The sequence below is a fragment of the Gorilla gorilla genome, chromosome 18, assembly GCF_029281585.2.
Source record: "Gorilla gorilla gorilla isolate KB3781 chromosome 18, NHGRI_mGorGor1-v2.1_pri, whole genome shotgun sequence".
In the NCBI taxonomy this organism is placed as follows: Eukaryota; Metazoa; Chordata; class Mammalia; order Primates; family Hominidae; genus Gorilla; species Gorilla gorilla.
Genome location: NC_073242.2, coordinates 78,715,853 through 78,735,805, shown reverse-complemented (window position 1 = coordinate 78,735,805; position 19,953 = coordinate 78,715,853). Strand labels below are relative to the sequence as shown.

The 19,953-nt window shown below is 51.8% G+C and overlaps 1 protein-coding gene across 4 annotated transcripts in view; it reads left to right on the top strand.

Moving 5' to 3' along the window:
• The window catches only part of ZNF423 (zinc finger protein 423), a 364,614-nt gene that overhangs the window by 187,339 nt on the left and 157,322 nt on the right, over nt 1–19,953 (top strand). Inside the window, exon 1 of one of the 4 annotated variants that reach the window (XM_019012813.4) lies at nt 4,512–4,674. The exons of the other annotated variants lie outside the window; for them this stretch is intronic. The gene's annotated coding sequence lies outside the window, so the exon portion shown is untranslated. Of the gene's footprint in view, nt 1–4,511; nt 4,675–19,953 lie in introns of those variants that run through there. 4 annotated transcript variants of the gene reach the window in all.

Here is a 19,953-nt window from a genome sequence, read left to right as displayed (position 1 = left end):
TTACTGGGGGTGGGGCTAGGAGAGCCTGCAGGCTGTGGGTCTGCAGCATTAGTGGGTTAGCGGGAACTGTTTCCCCAGGTCCTACTCCCTGTACTGAGGCTGCATCAGGTGGCTCTGACCCTCCTGCCACCTTCCCTGTATCTTGGCTGACCTCCAGGCATACCAGGGGTCAGCTTGGGCCCTGCCAATCAAGTGGAAAACAGGATCCCTAAACAGGACGAGGACAGCTACCACTAGCCCAGTGGGACCTTCTGGATGGAGCCTGTGTCCAGGTTCTTTTTCTGAGCACTCCCTGGGGTCTCAACAATGCTGCTCACCTAATAGATCCCAGGAGGACCTGCCTGGGCAAGAGAAGGGCAAGGAAGGTAGGAGTCCCATCCTGGGAGGACTCAAGGTTTGCAGAGTCAGCCTCTGAGTTGTGGGAGTTTGAGCCTCCCACCCCTGCCATTTCAGGGCCTCAGTTTCAAAGTCTGTAAAATGTTTTCCCATTTTACAGTAAGGCCTCTGTGTACAGGTTCTTTCCCACCTCCTACTCAGAATGGGAGGCGGGTGGGGGGTAGGGGCTTGAGGCCTTGGTGAACTCCTGCGTGGAAAAGGGCCACACTCCCGAGTTTGGGTTGGGTGGTCTGAGGCTTTTGTAGTTCCCAGAGCCAGAAGCCAACTTCAGGCTCTCCTACCTGCTGGAGTCCTGCTAAAGAAAGTTTGCAGTTGGGAGAACAGGTTACCTCGGGAAGGAAGGTGGAGCGGGGCTGGGCATTAGCATGCAGCTTGCAGCCACACAGACCTGTTTGCACACTGCCTCTGCCAGCCCAGGCTTCTCACCTCCCTGAGCCTCATGCTCCTCTTCTTTATTATCATTATTATTTTTGAGACAGGGTCTCACTCTGTTGCCCAGGCTGGAGTGCAGTGGCGCAGTCATAGCTCACTGCAGCCTCAAGTTCCTGGGCTCAAGTGATCCCCCTGCCTTAGCCTCCCAAGTAACTGGGACTACAGGTGTGCACCACCACACCTGGCTAAATTATTTTTTAATTTTTTGTAAACATAGGGTCTTGCTATGCTGCCCAAGCTGGTCTTGAACTCCTGGGCTCAAGGGATCCTCCTGCCTCAGCTTCCCAAAGTGCTGGGATTATAGGCATGGGCCACTGTGCCCAGCCCTCGGTTTCCTTTTCTGTGACATGGAGATAACAATTGCTTTTACCCCAGGGTGTTGCTGTAAATACCAATAGAGCAGGTCTTCAGAAGATAATGGTCTGACTCTGGGCCAGAAGTTTTCTGAAGGCTTCCCTCCATCCCAGTTGGTTTCTCTTTTTACCCTGTTTAATTTCTTTTATCCAGTTTTAAAATTCTCCCCTTCCTCACTCTGGGGATGAGGGTTGAATAAGAAATTGAAAGTCATCAAATGGCTAGCTCTTGTCTGGCTGTGCCCTGACCCACTGTCTGATGGTCTCTTCTCGGGCCTCCATGCCCATACCTTTCAGTTGCCAGAGTGGCAAACACTGACCCAGTTTGTTCTGGACTGGGCATTTTACTGGCATCTCTAATGAAATCAGCACAACTGCCCCTTGGGATAGGGACTACTATTGTTTCTCATTTTTTGGATGAGGAAGGGGAGGCTCAGAGTTAGTAAGTGGTGGAGTTGGATTTCAACCAGATCTGGCTGACTCCAGGCTTATTTCCCTGTGGGCTGAGCACCCAAGGAGGCTCTGGGCCTAAAGGCAGAGCTGCAGACTGGCCAGTTTAGAGGCCATGGGAAGGGAATTTGAGGTCGGTGTTGGTGATGGAGTTGGTGATGGGGCTGGCCTCCTTCCTCCCCACTGGGCCATGGGCTTGTGCTTACCCCTGGCATCATGCTTTCCCACTCTGCCCTTTTTTCTGGGGTCCCAGCCCCACTCCCCTGGCCTTTTGTTTCCCCTCCTCCATTGCCCTAATGATTTAGCCCAGGTGGCAAGTTGCATAAACTACTCCAGGGAAATAAGAGTCCTTACTACCAGCCTGGGCCTCAGGTGTGCACCCAGCGGCCCTCCCTGGGGGTCTGGTGAGCTGGGCCTCCCCCATCTCCAGCTGTTAGGCAGGAGCTTGAGGAGCTGTGTGTATTGTGTGCACATGTACTTGTGTGTGGTGTATATAACTCTGGGAATGTAACTGTGCATGCATGCATGTAATTGAGTATATATAACCATGCATATGTAATGTGTTATACGTGACTGTGTGTATAGAACTGTGTGTCTGTGTAACTTTATGTGTGTGGAATAGGCAACCGTGCATGTATGTAACTGTTCACTTATAACTACGTGTATGTAGCTGGTTTAATACGTGATCATGTGTATAGAACTGTGTGTTTGTAACTCTGTGTTTGTGAATGTAACTGGCGTGTGTAGGTGGCTGTATGTCGTAGGTGTGTTTACGCCTCTGTCGAAGGCAGGTGGGGAATGGGGAAGTATTAAAGGCGTGAGGATTGGGAGCAGGGCCCCAGGAACGTATGGTAGGGGCTACAGTTACCTCCTCTGCTGGTTAAAACACTCTTTGTAGAACAGAGTTACACACATGTTTAGATAATTAGAACAAAAGCCAAAAGAACAATTCCATTCAAAGGGACGAAGCTGGGAGGCGGGGGCCAGCCAGGATCTGGGGGGCCGCATTCCGTCTCCCCAGCTCTCCCCGGCCTTCGCTGCGTTTTGATCGCACTATTTAGAAAATCCCTTTGTTGTAGGATAAACTGACATTGGCCTGCGCAGTTCTGCTGTGAAGTTTGCCGTGTTCCGGGGCCCACTCGGGACAGCCAGGCCATTAGGAGCTGATTAAATGAGCTAATTTTAATTTGTTCAGTGGTTACAGATGCAGAGACCTTTCCATGCCCTTTTCTTGAGGCTCTATTTATTTATTAATTTTCTTTTTTTCTGAAAAGAAAAAGACCTTCAGGTCTCCCTTCTGTCTTCCCATCCCCCCTTAAAAATAAACATATGAAAACATTTTTAACTAGAACTTCAGCTGGGAAAGAGACGGCTGGATGATGGCTTTGTGGGATTGGCCTCCAGAGGTGCTGATGGGGGGCTCCCCAAGTCTGTGAGCTGGGGTGGGGGGCGGTGCTACCAGGGCTGGGCCACCCACTGTGGCTGAGAGTGAGGAGCGGAGGAGGCTCCATGAAACCTGTCAGAGACCTCAGTCTCACTTCCAGGCCTTTGCTCTTGCTGGTCCTGCTGCTTGGAGCTCATTTCTGCCCCTTGCTTCCTTCACTTGGTGAATTCTTCATCCTGCTGGTCTCCACGGAGAGCCTGCTTTTTCCAGGAGGGCTCTGGCACCCTTACTGTGCCCCTGTTCTCCCCCCAGACCCCACACACTTCTCCTAGCAAACACAGAGGATCAAATGTTGTCCCTCCACCTAGGCTGCGAGCTCCACAGGCCAAGAGCTGCCAGTGTGGCTCACCCTCCTACCCTCACCACCTAAGTGCCTGCTGGGTTGTAGGCACATCAGAGACATCCTGTGAATAACCAAATGGGTGAATTAATGAATGAAAGGATGTGTGGGTGACATCTATATTTACTGAATGCCGCTACCCACCAAGCTCTTGATGGCAGAACCCTGGTGTCCCACCAATTTGGAAGTGCCACCCCTTGGGCCTCAATGCACCGTTGAGAGTTGAATTTCCAAATATGGCGGGTGTGGGGACTTCAGGCCTGCCTAGCCAGGCCAGTCCCCAGCCCCAGGCCCAGCTCAGCTGATAACCTGACCAAGGCTGAGTGGAGGGAAGCCAAGGGAAGAAAATTGCGCAGTTAGTTGGCTTTTTACAGCACTTACAGGCAAGCAGGCCTTGGGAGTACAATGTGCCCACAATAAGGGGCGTTCAGAGCACAAAAGAGCAGGGATCGTGGGGCTGTAGCCGGGGACCACCCCCGATCTCGCTCAAGCTGCCTGGCCCCTCCTAGCTCGTTCATTTTAACATCACCTTTCGCTCTGGTTGGGGCACCTTTTGGTGAGCAGCGGGGTTTTCCCTGGAGCTGTGCCCTGGCTGTGGCCCGGCCAGTTTCCAAGGCCTGGTTTTCATTTGCTGAGAGCTGCTTCCCGCAGACAGCTCCCCACCCACCCCACCCAGGGGCCTCCCAGGGGCCTCCCAGGGGCCGTCCCCCCACCCTGTCCTGGCAGACAGGGGCAGTGTCCGAGAGAGACCTCTTGCTCCCTTTCTGTGGTCCTCCCTTTAACCCCAGCGTCAGCACCAGGCCCTGGCATGGCGCCGGCCCCAGGCCCTCCTCCATCTCTGTAGAATCTCAGAGCTGGCAGGGGAGCCAGAACTCCTCGGTCGCCCCCGGGGCCTGGATCCCTCAACTGGGTCAACATCTGGCCGCGTGGCCTGAGCCCTGGGCCTCCTCTGTCCTCTCCCTCCCCATCTGTGCCTTTTCCCAGCCCCTTTTCTTCCCCAAGGCCCTTCCTCTCCCGCTAGCTGGGTCCTCCGCCAAGCGCCGCCGCGGGAGCAGCACACCCTCGGCCCATCCTTCTCCGCCGGCCCAGGCGGGCGGGTGGGGATGCGTCCCGTGGCTGAGATCACCAGTGGGCCGGTGGGAAGCGCCTCTCCAGCCCTCGCCTGCCCTGCCGCCGGGTGCTGGGAACCCGGGCTCAGGTTCTGGCCCTCTTGGCATCGGCCAGTTTGCCCTGGGACGCCCTGGTGAGCAGGGGGAAAGGTAAGCGGAGGCATGGGACAGTGGTGAGGGGGTGGCTGGGCTGGAAGGGGGAAGAATGAATAAAACAGGCTGGTGTCTGCACCGAAACGCCGAGTCCCCTTAGAGGCTTCTGGCGCGTTGGGGAGCAGAATGTTTGCTCAGAGTGGAATGAAATCCAGAAGGAAGGAAACGTTTTTTTCTGGAATGAGAGAGGAAAAGGGGGCGGCCAGCTGCCAAGCAGGTGGTGGTGGCCAGGGTGTCAGACCTGGGGTGGGGCCCTGCGGCATGGGGATGGGGAGGGCCCTGGGGTGCACCCTGACTCCTAGGTCTGGAGTCCCTCCCTTGCCTCTCTCCTGTCCTTCCCTCTGTGCCCCACCCGTTGACCTCCTGTCCCCTCTGTCTCCCGTGGGGAGGGCTGGCTTGCATCTGTGATGGTTTTTGCACTCAAGTGCTTGCCTGCCTCTGGCTCCTGCCCTCTCCCGTGCCCTCCTGAAGCCTCATGTCTGTCCCACTTCCTGCACCACTGGCCCGGAGGGAGGCCACCAGAGTGCAGCTGCGGGGCCTGACTTTGCCACCTAAAAAGCCATCCCATCCCGGGCACTGGTCCCCTCTCCAGTCACAGGGGCGGCATGCCAAGGGGACATTGAGACCAGCTTCTGAAGTACTGAATGCCAGACTATGATTCCTGATGGATTCTGTAGGGCCTCGAGGTGGGGGGGCTGGGGGGCCTCAGTGGTAATCGGGTGTTTCTCGTGGCCAGCCACTTGTTCTCCTCAGGAAGAGGCTGGTGAGTTTCTTTCTGTTTATGTGGTAACCAGGCTACCGAGATGGCAAACTTAGGTTCTGCAATTACACAGCGTTTCAGAAGCAAATTGATAGGATAACGTGTTATTATTGGCTACTGGGTTAATAGCTATTTTGGCAGGAGTACCAATCCTGCGTGGTGTTGCTGGCGCGGGGTGTGAGAATGGCGCGATGGGGTGGAGAGGAATGGTGGGTGCGCTTTGCATAGAGCTGCAGACTCGGGAGGACTCTGGGGGCCTCCTCTGCCAGCGCCTGCTTGGATAATGCTCAGTTCTGATTAGCTGTTGCCGAAACCAAGACCAGAGAGGTTGAGAGACCAGAGTCAGATCACACAGTGAGTTGATGCTGGGGTTGGATTTTGGGTCCCTGTGGGGTTTTGGATGACAGCTTGGCCTGTGATCTTAGAAGGCAGGGCACATGCCTTCACACTGAGCCCCACGCGGGCATCTCAGAAAATGTGCCCTGAAAAGTTTGCATGCTCTGGCTTTGGGGTGCTTGCACCTGCTAGATCCCTGCCTGGGATCCTCTCTCTCTAGATTCTGCCTTGGCCTGCTGCCTTGTTTGCTTCTGGTGTCTGCTCAAGTGTCGCCTTGTCACCTGTCCAGAGTGGCACCCCACCCTTCACCCTTTTCCTGCCCTGCACTTCTTCATAGCAACACGTGATTTACTACGGACTGATTTATTCCTTCTTCAGCAGGAAGATTTAGTCTCCTCTCTTTGCATTGTAAGCTCACTGAGGGCAAGGACTTTGTTTCTTCATACCCTATCCCCAGAGCCTCGAACAGGGCTGGCAGAGTAGGCACTTATTCGTATTTATAGAAGGAATAAATGAATGTAAATTGCAATGTCATTTTAAAAAATGGCTGCCATATAGCAGGTGACTCGCTGTTTGTCCTTCCTCTTGGAGGATGGTTGGAGTCAGAGGGTCCTGTTATTCCTGTCCCTGAGAGGAGGTCAGCAGGCCCTCCTTTGGGGCTCATCAGGAGATCATTTCTTCCTGCAGACTAAGGGAGTTCAGAAGGGAGTGGATTCCCCTTCACTGGAAGGTACCAAACCTCTTTGTAGAAGGGATTTAAGGACTTTTTGGGGTGGACCAGAGGGACTGGCTTTCTTTATGACATGACATTGGCAGGAATGACATAAGGAGGTGGTAAATTGGGGATGCCCGCGAGAAGGGTAACCTGGGAGTGGGGGTGGAGTTCCCCAAGGGCGGGGGTCTCACAGTGAACCACGGCTCTGCCCAGCGGTCTCTGTGTTTGCTGCCACTGGACTGGAAACCACACACAATGATCTGTTCATTGAGCATGTGCCATGTACCAGGCGCTGGGCCAGTGTGCTTAACCTGCGGTATCTGATCTCATCCTCTGCACAACCCAAGGAGGCAGAAGGGATTCTGCCTGTTTTTCCTCTTGGTGAAGATTAGAGAGGTCCATTAACGTATCCTGGTTTACACCACTGGTCAGTGGTAGAGCTGAGATTTGAACGGAGGCTCTCTGGCTCCAGAGCCTTCCTGGACATGATCCTGATGCCCCCGGAATGCAGCCTCCATGGTGCAGGGCTTTGCTGGGTGTGCTCACTGCCCCAGGAATTGCAGCAGAGCCTGGCACAGAAGAGGCACTCCATAAATATTTCAACAGTGCAGTCGCTGGCTGATTGAGTGAGTGGATGCGAGGTGTTTCCCAAGATGAGCGGGAAGTGCTCACTTTTTACTGTTGGTCCATTGGACAGAGACAGGGAAGCCCAGGCTGGGAAGGAGGTGACACCGACTTGTGCTTGGCTGGCCCGAGTTCCTCCTGAAAAAATTACAAGGGCACTGCTTGGCTGTGTGTTCCTTGTGGAGGGGTGCATTTGTTCACAGGTCCTGGTTAGGAAGTAAGGAAGTTTCTGGTGAGTTTTGGGGGTCCCCCCTGGTGGGGAAGACACACATGCCTGCAAGCATATACATGCATATTCACGTACCCTTATTCTCCAGTGTGGTGTGTGAAGAAAGGCATCCACTTGAGGGGTGTTTTCCCGGAAAAATATGGAGACTCCCACCCCAAATCCCACTGTTGAGTCTGTGTCTTTTGTTTTTTTTTTGAGACGAAGTCTCACTCTGTCGCCTGGGCTGGAGTGCAATGGTGCAATCTTGGCTTACTGCAACCTCTGCCTCCCAGGTTCAAGTAATTCTTCTGCTTCAGCCTCCTGAGTAGCTGGGATTACAGGCGCCCACCATCACACCTAGCTAATTTTTGTATTTTTAGTAGAGACAAGGTTTCACCATGTTGGCCAGGCTGGTCTCGAACACCTAACCTCAGGTGATCCACCCTCCTTGGCCTCCCAAAGTGCTGGGATTATAGGTGTGAGCCACCATGCCCGGCCCCAGTCTGTATCTTTAAGAGCATGGAATCTGAGCTTATTATCTTATTAAATCTATCCATTTGTTTGGCTCTGGTCTGAATAAGTAAGCTCCCCCCCCCAATGCCCCCACACCCTGCCCCAGCTCCGTGTCTCCTTTGTTTTAATGTCATTTCTCTGGGATTCAGGCTGAGGCTGGGTAGCTGAGCTGTTCCTTCTGCCTCCGTCCATGCTTCCTGACCCCCACACCCTTGCTGCTTCCCTGGCTCCAAGAGGCTCTTTCAAATAAAATCATAACAAATTCAGACCCCACTGAAGACTGGAGTAATTGCATTCTGCCATAATGAGAGGGGGCCCCAGGGACCTTGGTGATGCTGGACAGGCTCTGCTGGGGGCAGCCCCACTGGACCCAGGTGGTCAGGAGGGTGGTCAGGTCAGGCTTATATACTCCCTGGCTTCCAGCTGGAGGCTCTGTCCCCAACTCCTAGGCCCCACCTTACAGGGGCCTCTTGAGTGGCTCCTTGCTGCTTCTTTGTGATTAGACTATTCATTCATTCATTCATTCGTTTTCTCATTTTCTCATTCTGAATTCATTCATACCATAGTTTTCAAGTGCCTCCTTTAGACGAAGCCCTGGACTTCAGTATTTCATCCATCCATCCATCCATTTATTCATTTATTCATGCCACAGTTACCAAGAGCTTCCCGTAGGCCAGGTACCCTTTCATCCATCCATCCATTCATTCATTCATTCATTCAGTCATTGAGCAGATAGTTATTGCCAGGCACCTTGTGGGGGCTCCCAGGGATCCAGGGATCCAGGAATCCAGGGCTTATCAGAATTGTCTCCAGGCAGTTCGAAGCCAGGAGTACCTGTGAGGAAACCTTAATCACATTCTTGGAAGAAGATAAAAAAGCATAAGGGAAGTGGTTGAGAGGTATATTGCGGGTGGAGGAGGAGGAAGGAAGGTGCAGCTCCCTTCTGGCCCTGCACCCCACCCTGACGAGTGGCCTGACTAAAGCGTGCATCCATTGACTCATTTGGCAAATATTGAGGGCCTACTGTGTGCTGGGTGCTGGGAGGAGCTGGGGACCATTTGGGGACCGTGGAGCTGCCTGTGGCAGACTGTAGGCCCAGCACCACCCACAGGGGTGCCGTCAGCCTGAGCTGGGCTGGGGGTGGCATCTCCCCTTCCCAGACCCCTCTATGAGGAGGATACCAGTGCCCGCAGTGGTGGGCACGTGAAGCCCCCCGTGTGCCATGTGCAGGATCTGGGGTGACTGATCGCTCTCCATCAGTTTCTCTCTCCCCTGCATTACACTGTCCACTCGGTCTCCTCTTGAGAGTATGTGTGTCAGGGGTGTGTTTCCCATAAACCCCACATCTCAACATTTCATATGGCTGATGAGTCAGGTGGCCAGATTCTCCTGGCTCTGCCGGACTCTGCCCTGGGGCAAGTCCCTCCCTCAGACCTCAAGGGCCTCAGTATCCTGATGTGTACAATGCACAATACATGGTAAAATGGCGGGTCTAGTGAAAGGGTTATGTGTGGCTTAAATGCATTAAATAGTAAAACGGCCGAGCACAGTGGCTCACGCCTGCAATTCTGACACTTTGGGAGGCTGAGGCAGGAGGATTGGTTTAGCCCAGGAGTTTGAGATCAGCCTGGCAACATACATAGCGAGTCCTCATTTCTACAAAAAAATATAAAAAATTAGCCAGGAGTGGTGGCACACCTGTAGTCCCAGCTACTTGGGAGGCTGAGGTGGGAGGATCACATGAGCCTAGGAGGTTGAGGCCACAGTGAGCTATGATTGCGCCACTGCACTGCAGCCTGGGCGACAGAGTGGGACTCTATTTCAAATTTAAAAACCCAAACCACCCCCCGCTAAAACAAGTAAAACATCAAAGACTAATATGAGTGAGTAAATAAATAATATAGATTTTAAGAAAGCCCGGCACGTAGGAAGTGTCTGGTGAGTGTGGCTGATATTCAGGTCTGTTTGGGAGCAGGAGCACATAATGAGTCACACAGATGAGGGCCTGGTTCCAGTGGGAGGAGGTGGTGGCCACTCAGGCTGAGAAAGCAAGGACAGGCAGGGTGCTGGGGCGGGGGTTCCTAGGAAAGGGTCAGCGATGCTGGGAAAGGGTGGGGGACCCACATGCCCCAGCCTTGATGCCTGGGACTTCAGTGGCCTTGCCCCACACTCGGGAATCCAGTCAGGGGAATGCCCTGCCACAGCTGCCTCCAGGGACCTGACGTGCTGGTCAAACGAACTGGAACTCCTCCTCCTCGTGGTGTTCCAGGGCCAGGTGGCTGCCTCTCTGCTGCTGCTGCCATATCCCAGAGCCTTCCCCAGGCCTGATGAGTTGTTTTCATCTCCTGCCCATCACGGGCAGGGCTAGGGCAGCCTTCAGCCATGAGGCTCAACAGCCCAGCTACAAAGTCCACGATGACAATTACTCTAGGGGTGGAAACATGAAAATCAGGGGAAAATTGGAATTTCCTCTGTCGTGTTGTAGATTTGGATGAGTTTAGGGGTGAGTGGGGCCTGCAGAGGGGCCGCCTGGCTAGCCCAGCACATCCTTGAAAATGCTCTGGCTCTTCTCTTCCTGGCCCTCCTCAGGCCCCGGGCTCCTTGCAGCGCCAAGCCCACCTCTTCTCTCCTGCCTGCCTCTGGCCAGGCACGGTGCTGGGGACACAGCAGCTATGAAGGTGCGCCCTCGTCCCTGCACTGCCCTGTCTGGAGGGGGAGAGGGACAGACCAAGAGCTGCAGTCACTGCAGTATGGGCCAGGGCAGCAGGACTTGCACCACATCTAGGGCTGCCCAGCCCAGTTTCTGGTGGTTCATGCATGTTTAACCCAATTACATCTTTATTTTAATGGGCATTACAAAAACATCATACTCATGATTTCATCAATATCATGATTTAGGATTACACTCGGGTACCTGGCATTGTTAGTCCTGAGGTCGTTGAAAGGACAAGGTTGAGTAATAGTATAGGACACAGACCCTGATGGTGGCCTCTCAGTGACTTGAGCATGGCAAATCCTGGCAGGTGCAGATTAGGGGCTGTGGAGGAGGCTGTGCAGGCTGAAAGACATGGCTTCCAAGTCTGACGCCACCATCTGTGGCAGTTGTACCTTAGTCAGTGTTGCAGGGAGGACCCCTGAACACAGAGCCTGAAGCAAGGACTTAGTGCACATATGTGGCGAGGAGGCACTCCCAGGAAGTAGGATGGAGGAGACAGGGCCAGGGAAAGGCCGATTTTGGGGTGCAGTGTTGAGCCTGCTGCTGTAGACCACTGGGCTTGAACCTGCCAAAACCTTCGTGTCTGCAGGATGCCCCAGGAATGGTCTTCAGAGGAGCCCACTGGCTCCAGGCCCTTTTAGGTGAAGGCTGCCCCTGGGGGCATCACCTCCCCTCCCTTTGGGGTCAAACTTGAGACAGGCAGACACCTGGACGTGGGGCCTCAGGCTCTTTTACTCAGACTGTCCCTGCAGCTGCTGAATTCCCAGGGGGCCACGGCCGCGATGCACGCATCAGGTCCCTGAGTTCCTCTGTCCCTCAGCGTTCCCTTCCATAAAATTGGACCAAGCTCATGACTGTCTCCTGGAGCTTCTGGAGGGCACCTGGCACATGGCTGGAGACAGGGAGTGTTTTTGGGGAGTTTCTCCATCCTCCAGATACTTGGGGTGGGACCCTGGGGCTAGGTCCTGGATAGGATTTGACTGAGAAGCAGGGGATCTGTGATTTGAGGTCACACAGTGTGTGCCCCTTGTCTGTGGAAGTCTCCAGCCAAAGGAGCGTGTCACCCTGAGAGGTGTCCGGGCTGAGAATATGGACCCAATCCAGACATCCTGTCAGGCTGGGCTCCACGGGAGGCCACCTCCTTGGCAGAATGCTTGTGCCCCTGAGTGGGTGTCACTCCCTCTCTTTCCCTGGGACATGGTGGTTCATAAACTCACATCCCGCGGTGGTTAGGAACACAGCCTCTGAAGTCAGGGAATCCATGTTCAAAGCCCTGCTAGGCCATCTCCACCTGTAAGGCCCTGAGCCTGTCAATTAACCTTTATAAGCCTCAGTTTTCTCATCTATAAAATGGGGCTGGTAATAGGAACACATCAGATTGCTGTGAATATTAAAATGAGACAACTCATTTTTTTTCTTGGAGACAAAAAATAAAATGAGACAACATGTGACATGGATCAAACACCCAAGAAATATGTGGCACTTAATAAACATCATTGATTAGACCTATACGTACATATGCAATGTATGATATAGAATACAAAGTATAATCTATTAATTATTCTTCAGTGTCGCCAGTTGGTCTAAGCTCAGAGTTCTAGCTTGCAGGCATTATGGGGTTTTCTCTGATACTGGCTTTTGGGAAAATTATAAGATGAACTTGGTCATCCATTTGCCCGCTTGCCTTTTTTTTTCTTTCTTTTTTTTTTTTTTTTAAGACAGAGTCTTGCTCTGTCATCCAGGCTGGATGCAGTGGTACAGTCTTGGCTCACTGCAACCTCTGCCCCCTGGGTTCAAGCGATCCTCTTGCCTTAGCCTCCCGAGTAATTGGGGTTACAGGCGTGCACCACCACACCTGGCTAATTTTTATAATTTTAGTAGAGACGGGGTTTCACCATGTTGGCCAGGCTGGTCTTGAACTCCTGACCTCAGGTGATCCACCCACCTCAGCCTCCCAAAGTGTGTGGGATTACAAGCACGAGCCACTGCACCTGGCCTCCACTTGCCCATTCTTTATTCGCATTGAGAGCTTCCTCTGTCTTCATCTCTGGTAAGAAAGTCACATAAACCAGCTGCATTCAGTCCTCCATCTCACCTACACTGCCCCAACGTGGGGCACCACTGTCAGAAGGATTTGCAGTGTAGATAGGATGGAGGACTGGAAGTCAGAAGACCTTTGACTCGGGTGCCTAGGTAGCCAGGGTGGGGGTGGGAGGATAAAGGGAGGTGGGACAGACACTTGGAGAGTTGGAGACTTGCCCTGGACCCGATGAACAAAACCCCACTGGAGTTACCTCGTGCACCCACTTAGCATTCAGCGCTTCAATTGTATGTGCTCTGCAAGGGAAAGACTGTGTGGGTTTGTGGAAGAAAAATAATTTAGTGGTGTGGGTTCAGGGGCGAAGTGACCGTGAGATGGATGCTGTTCTGGGCTTTCAGCTTCCACACTCCCCTTCTGTGGGAGCAGACACTTGTTCAGCATGTTGAGGTCCGTGGTGTGTATTTGGGAACACCTTGGCTCTTTCACACAGAGGACATGGCAATTTATTCCAAAAGTGGAGGAAAAGCTGGCTGGGTTGGACTCACTGAAAGGTGGTGCGCCCATCCCCCTCAGTGCCCCAGCAGGGGTCCTTGTGGGGGGGAGTTGATACTTCTCCTGTCCACAGTGACTTGAGTGTTCAGCCCCCACGTGGAAGGGGACCCCATGCTGATTGTGCAGGGGTTTTCTCCTGCAGGGGCACCTGATCTTGGCTGTTGAGAGCCCTGGGTCGTTGGGGTCACTGATCACTGTTTTCCTTGAAATGGGTTCTGCTTATAGGCTAGTGATTGTTTAACTCTCAGTCATTCGCAGACCTGGAGTTATGGGGGTCTAGAAAGAGCCCTGGGCTGGGGAGTCCGGATCCCACTTACTCATGAGCTGGTGTTTCAGATAGTGTTGGTGGTTGCCAGGGCCTGTGGAATGGAGTTCTTGGCTCCTTTGCTTGATATTTAAGGTCTTGACGATGGGCTCTCATTGCACCTTCTAAGCTGCTTCTCCCACTGATACCCAAGCTTCAGCCATGGCTCCCGCCATTGCTTCTCCCGGGAGGCCTTCTCCTCCCATCTCTCTGTACCTGGGGGTCCCAGGCTTTAGTCATTTGCATATCTCTACTGTGATTCTTGCAACATTTGAGTATCACTGATGCTATGATTCACCTAGTATTTGTCTTTGCTGGCTCTTTTGTGGTTAAATTAATTAATTTACTTCATTCTGCAAATGGAAAACCAGTATCATTTACTGTAAGATGACAGTAACCTTAAAAGTAAATAAAAAACAAAACCAAAGAAAATTCCATGCTCACACTATTCCAGACATGAGCTGCTGTGTTCTGGAAATGCTAAGCATGGGGTCTGCCCTCTCTTTTGCTGAAATGCTGGAGAGGAGTTAGAGACAGCCTTTCTCCCTGGCCTAATCTGAAGGCTGACAACAGAATGGAAAGGGCGCTAACTTTCTCATTTGTGCATCAGGGTTATTTAAGACCATCTTGGCTGTGCCCTAAAATGATCACAGGTCCTACCAATGGGAGGTAGCCCATGTTTGGAAGAACACAGAAGAGTGGAGCTCCTATTCCTTCTTCAAAGCCCAATTTGAGTGCTCCCGCCTCCCACGATGGCACCTCATCTGTGCATTTCCATTCCCAGCCCTCCCGGGCTTGGAGCTTCTGGCACCCAGTGGCCTTGGCCAAGGGAAAGCTCCCTACAACCCTGCAGGGACAGCATGAACTCCTTGTCCATGCCCCTGCCTGGGGCCTGTGCTCTACGCCCCCCAGGACGTATTGGACTGCCATCTTCTGTAGGCCCAGATGAACACCAGGAAAGGAGGAAATGAGGACCTACTCTTAGCCATGCAGGAGACCACCCTTCCCACCACCACCTGTGAGATGCTTGGGGAGGTGGGCAGAGCTGGCCCCCAAGTCATGGGTTGGGCTTGCGGGGGCAGTGACCACCATGGCCTGAATGAAGGCTCAGGAGCTGGAGCAGGTGAGGCGTGCTCGGTGTACATCTTTGATGACAGTGGGTGGTCTTAATGGCTTTCTGGAGATCTATGGAGTCATTCCAGGCTCCTTCTACTTAATTGCTGTGGAAGTCAGGGCCCTCACCCTCTCTATGTCTCAGATGTCTGATCTGTAAGATGGGGGTTAGTGGTGGTAGTGGTCACCACATAGGATGCAGCTGAGAGTTTAACAAAATGGAGCTTACGAAGAGCTTGGCACTGTGTCTGGCCACAGAAAGGGCTCTGCAGAGGCTACCAGTCTGAAGTTCAAAAAGTGGTTCACTATGACAATGCCCCAGACCCAGAAAGATGCAGGAGACACAGGGACACCCCAACCACTCAAATATAAACAGGTAGTGCCCTGAAGTCAGGGAGGATGACAGAGGCAGTCAGGGAAGGCTTCCGGGAGGCAGTGTCTTGAAGGATGGGCATGTGTTAGCCAGGATAGAGTAGGTTTGGCATGCCACAGTGGCAGTACAAGCCTCCAAAAGTGTTGTCCATCTCCCTCCCTGCAAAGGAGAAAGAGCATCTGCTTCCCTCTAAGCCATCAGATGGGGATGCAGCTCTGCACCCCACCCACCCCTTTCCCTGGAGGTGGCAAAGGGGATGACTGAACACTTCTCAGAGGCTCCTGAGCATGTCCAGACCTTAGCTGTAACTTCTGCAGCTAAAATGTGTGGATGGGAAAAATGCTATCCAAACATGCCTAATCCCAATCAGAGGATTATTTTCTTACAGAAAAGCTTCACCTATACTTAATAGTTTTAAATTGTTCCGGGTACCAATTAGACTTTTAATTTTGCTGTTCCCTCCGGCGGCTGGAGGATGTGTGTGGTTTGCGTTTAATCAGAGTTGAATTCTTTTTTTTTTTTTTTTGGTGGTTCTTGGGGAGGGAAGGAGATGAGGCGCCTGTTCAGGGTTTCCTTCAGGTCCTCCCAAGATTTGTGTAGGGGGTAGAGGTTCTGGGCAGCTCTGAGTTAGGGGTTCTCTGTCTGGGCAGCAGGGGACGCCTCCAGAGTGGGGAGCCCAAGTCCCCTCCCACCCGCCTGAGGTTTTGCCGCTGCAGCCCTGCCTGGAGAATCCAATGCCGCGTTAAATATGTGGATTATCCAAAAATTTCTGCAGCAATAGGGTGAGTTATTATTGATTCACAGAGCACGACAAAACATCACTGCATGAATTAGCAAACAGCTGTTTCTAATTTGAGTTTAGAACGGTACACAGAGGAACTTGTTTCTCTGTTCACTCCTTTCATTTATAATGAATTTTAATCACTGCTACAGGTGAGAAAAATGTAGAAACAAGCTTGTATCTTGTGGAAGAAACAAAGGAGAGACAGATGCTAACAGATTTCCAGTCTGTGATAAAAGGGATGTTTTGGTACACTTTACATGTAATTAGAGCGCAGCTGTTTCCAGTCCCAGGTCCACGAACACGGCCGAATGTGGGCTCTGCCGATCTCCAAAGGGAGTCAAGAAAAACAGTGATTCAACCCCGAAAGCATTTTGCTTTCACTCGAGTGGAGCAGAGCGCCCTTTGCGCAGGCCCTTGGCGGTGTTGCTTCATGAAGCTCACGGAGATGACTTCACAAGGCGCCAACTCCTTGTGAAGAGGCGGGCAGGCGATGTCAGGGTGCGCAGGAGGCCCACGCCAGGAGGCTGGCAGGAGAACCTTCCGGAGCTCCTGAGTTCCTCGTGCCCCTGGGGAGTCCCTTGTAGGGGCAGACTTGGGGGGCTCTTCCTTGCTGGCAGGAGTTGATCACTAGGCTCCTCTTTAGCAAGTTTGATCACAGCCAGCTCTCGGGTGAGTTGATGAGCACTGGCTTTTTTTTTTCCCCCTTTCCTAGTCTGTTTAATTTCTGCAATAAAACTCGAGCTCAATTGCATTTTCAATATCAGTGCTAAGTAAATTTGTCTAAGGGATGGAGCTGCCTGGCAGGCTGTGTGTTCTGTGAGGTCAGAGGCTTCAAGGGGAAAGGTGGACGCGTCCTTGCCCTGCATGTCCAGCAGCCATGTGGGGGCGGGGGAGGGAGTGTTCTGGGAGTCTGAGTCTCATCCCCCACCCCCTCCACCATGAGCTGAGGGACCCACATCCAAGCCATGGATGGCTCCCGGTGCCTTAGATTCTCTGTTTGTATAATGAGAGCGTTGGGCTCCATCTGTATAATGAGGGGTCTTGAAGCTCCTTTCAGGGCTGATGTCCTGGGATTGTAAATGGCAGGGGCCCTCTGAGAATTTTGGCAGGTTGAGTTTGCTTTGTTTGAAAACCATCTTGTGCACGGGTAACTGTAGGTTTAGTTTAGACCCTCTTGGTTATCAATCAGGGCTCAGGGAGGTGACACTGTGTCTTGTGTCCCCTCAAACCATTCCAGCCATTGCCAGCCTCTCCTTGTCCTGTGACCACCTTATGGTGATCTGGGAGCCAGTAGCCAGTGACTATTTTAGGCATTATAGAACATTTGTCATATATAACACCTTACAGATATTCACTGATTTCATCTTTAAAACAACTCTATAGTTGGGTCTATATATAGTCATCCCCATTTTACAGATGTGAAAACTGAGACAGGTTTCTCCATCTGTAAAATTGAGCAAGGGTCATTCACTTGGCTAAGGTCACACACATAGTAAGTGGGGGAGCTGGGAGTCTAAGCCCTGCTGCCGGCTCTCAGCCACCAGGCAAACACAGATGTCTCCAAGGCCCGGCACACCCCCTAATGGGGAGGGAAGTCCTGGGGTGCTGGGCATGCAGGGGGGTGGGGGTCCCTCCTCCAAGAAGCCCTAGCTGAGCTCCATCTTCCACATGCCAGATGCAGAGTCTGTGCTCCCAGGCCTTCTTCTCCTTCAAGAAAAACCATAAGTGGGCCAGGCGTGGTGGCTTATGACTGTAATCCCAGTGCTTTGGGAGGCTGAGGCAGGAGGATCCCTTGAGGCCAGGAGTTTGAGACCAGCCTGTGCGACATAGAGAGACCCTGTCTCTACAAAAAAAAAAAAAAAATTAAAATTAGCCAGGCATGGTGGCACGCACCTGTGGTCCCAGCTACTTGGGAGGCTGAGGCAGGAGGATCGCTTGAGCCCAGGAGGTTGAGTCTGCAGTGAGCCATGATTGCATCACTGCACTACAGCCTAGGTGACAGAGGGAGACCCTGTCTCTAAGAAAAAAGAAAAAAAAAAAAGCCAAAAGTGACTGCGAATTAAGGAACAACAACAACAAAATGTTGGGAATTCTTGATTTGTAAATGTTGGCATTTTCACAAAATCACTAATACTGATAACTGGGTGGCCCCCAGACTGTCCAGTGGGAGGACAGCCATGATGACCTATGACCCATTGCTCAGGGCATCATTTCTCCCAGTCCAGCTGGCTAAGAGCCCTGGGTTGGAAGTTCAGGCCTAGCTCTTCCAGTCACTTTGTGATGTCAGGATGTGACCTAACCTCTCTGTTCTTCTTCCTCATTACTGGGGTGACCACACAACTTACTGTGTAAGCTCAGCTGTTTATGAGGGTGAGAGGGATTCACTAACTGAATGGGATGCTGGGTTCCATCCCAGGATGCCTGGGTGTGTGGCCCCCCACTTACTCATAATATGGGGATAATAACAATAACAAAACCACCATGACCACCACCACTGCACAGAGTTGCTCCAGATGTCAAATGGATAATGGGTGTGAGGTGCTGCGCAAAATGTTAAATGCCCTGTAGATGATGGGATTTACGATGAATGATAATAGTGTCAGTTACATTAGGAACCCCTTTATTTTCTTTAGCCAATGTTCATCCAATGTTTAGCAGTATGTAAACATTAACCACTTTGTAAGGTAGTTACTTTTAGTTTCCCCAGGACATGGGCACTCAGAGAGCGGCAGTAATTTTCCCATGGTCTCACAGCTAATGATGGCTGAGCAAGCCAGTGCACACTCTTACTCATGGCTCTGCTGTCCCTCAGGGCTGACGTCTCCCTGCAATTGACTGAGTTTCTTCAAGCTTAGCAGCCTAAGCTAAGTTTTGAGTCCCTGGAAGTTTTGTTAAGGGCCTTGGTGGCAGCTGTTCACTGTCACATGGCATTTCAGCAGCCCCCAGAGCTGGCTGGAGAAGGGCAGGCCTGGTCAGTCTCTGTCTTTGAGATGTCCAGTGACCTCTGAGTCTTTTTTCTCCCAAACCTAAAGAATGATCCCTACTTTTCCTTGCTTATACTTTGGGGATGATGAGATCCCATTCGTAAGAAACTCTCAGCTCCCTGGAGGAGGAATGAGTGAATAGGCGCTGCTATTATTTTTGCTAATAGCATAATTCTAACTCGAGATTTCAGGAAGAGCCATGTCAGCTTCTGGTCACCTTTGTGGAGCTCCTTGGCCTACCTCTGAGGAAAGAACCTCCAATAGCCTCATCCCTTTCCTTTCCCAGGGTGGACTTTTGATGTCCCAGGGGTCAAACTTAATCCTTTACACTTCTCCTGTCAGATATCTAGGTGCAGTACTGATGTTACAATTGAAGGGATTCTCTCTCTCTCTCTCTCTCTCTCTCTCTGTGTACTTCAAAGCAGTAAAGGGTTGCTTTAGCGTTTAATGTTTAAACAGTAATTAATTGACACGGAGATTGGACAGATAAGAGCATAGAAACCTAAGAATGCTGGGTACCTCTACACCCTTTGGAAAACTGGGTATTTAGAGCAGGCATCCTAAATATGTGCTGAATTAAAAAACCACCCGAACTAGGAGATAGTAGAGAGCTGGGATACCTACCACCTGAGACTTACTCTGTACCCAGGGCAGGCACAGACATCATTAAGTGATAACAGACTGTAAGAGCTACAAAGCCTCTTAGAGACCTGTTCGTCAGATTCTCTCTATCAAGAGTTGGGGAAATGAAAGCACAAAGAGGGGATATGCTTGCCCATGGTTACACAGTTCTGGAATCTGAACCTGGTCCAGTAGTGATCTCATCCACTATGGCTCATGGCTCCACCCTCTGGGCTTGAGGTTCTGCCCCCTTAGTCATCCCTTTTTTCCCCATGAAAGGTAGCATGTACTTTCATCTGAGTAGTTTTATTAACCTGTTTCCTGCTTGTGAAGTTTTGGGCGTCCAACAGACTTCTTTCATCCTGTACTCTCTCTGTCCTTTTTGGTTTAAGCTGGCAGTGTTTCTGTCAGTATAAACTTTTCAAGAACCTTGTGAGTCTCCTGTGTATGTCATGGGTATTTTCTCCATTATTCAAGATGGTCCTCTACAGATATTTCCTGGATAATCCCTTCTCTACTTTCGTCTTTTGCTGAGATTGCTCCAGAGCAATGCCCCCCAATTTCCTAGATGCTCTCTAATTTGATCTAGGAGTTCTGTGAGTCACACCCTTAATCTCACCAAAGAGCCTTTG